This window comes from Sinocyclocheilus rhinocerous, unplaced genomic scaffold, assembly GCF_001515625.1.
Source record: "Sinocyclocheilus rhinocerous isolate Xijiao unplaced genomic scaffold, SAMN03320098_v1.1 scaffold1719, whole genome shotgun sequence".
Taxonomy (NCBI): Eukaryota; Metazoa; Chordata; class Actinopteri; order Cypriniformes; family Cyprinidae; genus Sinocyclocheilus; species Sinocyclocheilus rhinocerous.
Window position 1 is genome coordinate 195,973 of NW_015664048.1, and position 3,915 is coordinate 199,887.

The 3,915-nt window shown below is 30.3% G+C and overlaps 1 protein-coding gene across 1 annotated transcript in view; it reads right to left on the reverse strand.

Moving 5' to 3' along the window:
• Positions 1-298, reverse strand: part of LOC107729598 (chloride channel protein 2-like) — a 69,227-nt gene extending 68,929 nt beyond the window's left edge. Inside the window, exon 1 of the mRNA XM_016540179.1 lies at positions 262-298. The gene's annotated coding sequence lies outside the window, so the exon portion shown is untranslated. The remainder of the gene's footprint in view (positions 1-261) is intronic.
• Positions 299-3,915: the final 3,617 nt, after the last annotated feature.

Here is a 3,915-nt window from a genome sequence, read left to right on the forward strand (position 1 = left end):
GTTGGACCACTGAAATACACAGAATGAGAGATCATGTCATGACTATGAATCATAATTGTTACTCAACTTTGACATGAACTAAAAACAGATACTTCACACAGCAGTCTGAGATAGCAGCAGACACTCATCAACAAGTCAAGAGTCACAAACACGACTGACAGCTCTATACAGCCGAGAACGACTGATAAACACAATCAGAGTCTGAGAGATAACGACAAAACCCGAGAGACAGAGAGAGAGAAACAAACAAACAGAACTCACCAAAGTTTGCTCATACTGCAGCGCGCGCTGCTCCGTTCCGTCCAGCATTCGGTCCGTATTTTTATTGCATGTATTGATATTGTGTCTATAGCATCGGTGTAAAAACAATTATCTCAATAATTTACGTTGACACATGAAAATAAAAAAAGAATTAATAACAAAGTTGCCTAAAAATGCTGTCTAGGTACAATTTTGAAATGCAATACTGTTTGATACATGATTTTGCATCCAGTATATATGTCTAATGTGATTACATATAAATATTATATATAGGCCTACAGTCATTGTAATTTCAAAATTGACTCAATTGACCTGAATTTACCCTAATATTTACCCTAATTAACCCTAGTATATCTCAGAAGTGTGTAGAAATGAGAAACTGTTTTTAAACAGCAAGAAGCAACAAGTGAAAGCAGATGCTTTTATTCAAAGAGGATGCTATTCAATCAGACTTTTTAGACTCATTTATTGACAAAACATGCAGCAAAAGAATGAATCTGAAGCTGAGAGTCGAGCGGCTCCTCGAACACATGCAGATCTCTCTCAGATCAAACATTCACCTCACATAAACAAGAAACATACATATAAACAAGCACTGAACACACGCTTTATGACTGCATTCGGTCGTCTATTAAAAATGGTTTATCATTATGCTTAAAGAATCTTTATGTGCTTCCCAGAAAAAAGAACGTTTTTTTTTTTTCTAACATGAATTGAATTTTGGCGTCCAGCTTTTAAAAACTTTTTAAACACATTTTAATTTGGTTATTGTAACATCAAAGGAACTTTCCGTTTTGATCGTTTTGCAAACACTATGGGAACGTTACATTTTGAATGTTTTCTAAACGTTCTAAAACAAAAAAGTTACTTTTAAAAAATGTTACAACTGAACATTCAACTAAAACCTTTCAGAATAATAAGAACCTTCTTCAGATGTTAAAGGTTCTTTATGGAACCATTTAGACAAAAAAGGTTGTTCTATGGCATCGTGAAGCACCTTTATTTTTAAGAGTGTAAGAACATTAATAAAGACCAGATAACGTTGAATGAACGCTCTATTAATGTTACTGGAAGAACATTGATAGAACCTTGCCGGAACGTTCTGATAACGTTAATCATTTCTCAGTACAGCTAAAGGACATCAAACTTTATCAGCTTAGTAAACGTTTTAAGAGGAGAAAGTGAATGAATAACATTTATTTGAATGTTTTCTTGAATTTCTTGCAAGAGAATCAATGTGAACGAGCGTATTAAAACATCAAAGCAAATGAAATGATTTTCCAACTGTATTCATCTGTCTCCATATGGTAGCTTTATTATGAAACATGTATGATATAGTTATCTAAACTGATATATGACCACATATAATATTCCAATAGCCAGCCAGACCAAAAAAATTGAGCTTTTTTTTGTCACAGAAAATCTATTGTTTAGAAAGAACTGAACTTAAACATTTGAAATAGTAATAAAAATATTCTCTAAAATAATAAAATCGCCATACAGAATTTTCAAGATATTTTAAACAAATAGAAGGCATAAATGTCTCCGTCTCCTGGTGAAAACCAGCATTAAGTGCTATCAACGTGGTCATTAAATCATAAACACACATCAAAAAAAACTCTGAGATACTAATATAGTATTTATTTATTATTTTCCACTTTTATTTTAATTTGAGAGTTTTGGTCATTTTGTTTGTATTTTATTAGTTTTTGAAATAAAATAAATGTAGCTGAAATATACTATAGTTAACATTTGAAGTCAAAACCTTTCATCAAATTTGTCCTAAAACCTAAAAGTGTTCTTGTCTTAGATGAACTTTTTTGATCCACTTCAAATGTTGACTACTGTATATTGTTAATTTTTAATATATATTTTATTTCAGTTAATGTTAATTTTATTTATTTGTTGTTATTATTATTAGTAATGGTTTTAGATGTAGTTAACTATAAAAACCCTGATTTTGAGAAGAATTATACATTTTATTGACAAACATTTTTTTTCCATTTATGACCTTTGGAAATATGAAACACATACGAGGAGGTCAAATCATATTTTGCTTTCAGTCTAAGAGGTTAGGAGTCGTAAACAGTGAATATCTTTTGCTTAACATGAAAATGTATATATTTTTGGGATGGCAAATGTAAATTAAGGACTGCATCAAATACTTTAGTTCACAATAATCTTAAGTAAAGCTATTAAACAAAGCCTTTGCATTGTGTATGTCTGCGTCTCATTTGCTCAGCTCAAGTGTGTTTGTTCAAAGTCAGGGATCTTCATGTACTGTACGTTTGTGTCGATCCTTTAAACACAAACTCTGGAGTAAGATGACAAACATTCAGGTTAATGATTATTTCTGAGGAGAGAGAAAGAACGTCTGGAGATTTCTGTGAAGAAACTGAAAGTGTGACAGAAAGAACTAGAGGAAAATCTGACGCAATATTATCTGGATCACTTAAATATTAAACAAAAGTTAAGATGGTTATGAGTCACAGTGATTATACAAACAATACAGACAGAAATAATCATTGAACACTAAAAAAAACAAACATTTTGTTTTAGTTCTCCTTTACATTTTCATAAAATAATCTGTTAGATTTAATTAAAAACAGGGTTATTATAATAAACTAAAACCAAAACCATAAAAAACTTTTGTTACTTAAACTAAGAAATTAAAAATTAAAATTAAAATACAAAAAAATGCATTAATTACCTATTACCATAAAACAACTTTTGTTACTTAAAGATAAACTAAGAAATGAAAAATAAAAAATAAAAATAAAATACAAAAAAATGCATTAATTACCTATTAATTAATAATATTTGTAATATTAATTTTAATATTAAATTAAAATAATATTAAATGTATTCATTTCTTATTAAGTGAATCTATTAATATTATAGTATTAATTTATTAAAAATCATTCATTCAAAATTTGTTTCAGCTACTTGCCGTACTAAATTACTAATTAAAAATAAAAATAAATAAATAAAAATGACAAATCCACACAATTAATTACTATAAAAAACAATAAAATATTATGTAAATAATTGAAAACATGTATACGAATAATAAGAGTCTCTGAAATATTCATTATAATCACCAAATGAGTTTATAGGATTTTATCGAGCAATTTAACACACTTAAAGACTCAGCATTGTAGAGTTACTGTCCTGAACATTTCTGATCACATTAGAAACATCACACGCTTTAATCTGGCTGAACTTTGACCTTTGCTGTCACTCTCTGACCTTTAGTACAGACTAAGCTGTGACTGAAGGCCAAAGGTCACTTTAATATCATGAAATATAATCTGTCTGAATGGAGATAAAACTACAATGTTCAGTAACCAGAATGCTTTCAACTGGCAATCGCAATTTTAATTTTCACCATAATTTTAAAGCATTAATTATACATTTTCTAAGCACCAGTCTGACCATTTCAAAGAATCAGTGGTATTTTGGGAGAAACATCCCTCATCCAAACACACACACACACACACACACACGTCAGTCACGTCTCGCTGATGATGAGGGCTCAGCCAATCAGATGCCAGTATTTTGGTCAGTCACGGTCAGTCGTTGTCCTTCCAAAAATGCCAGCACATCATATTAATGGAGCGCAGATGAACAACACGAACTCACACTCTCTCTCTC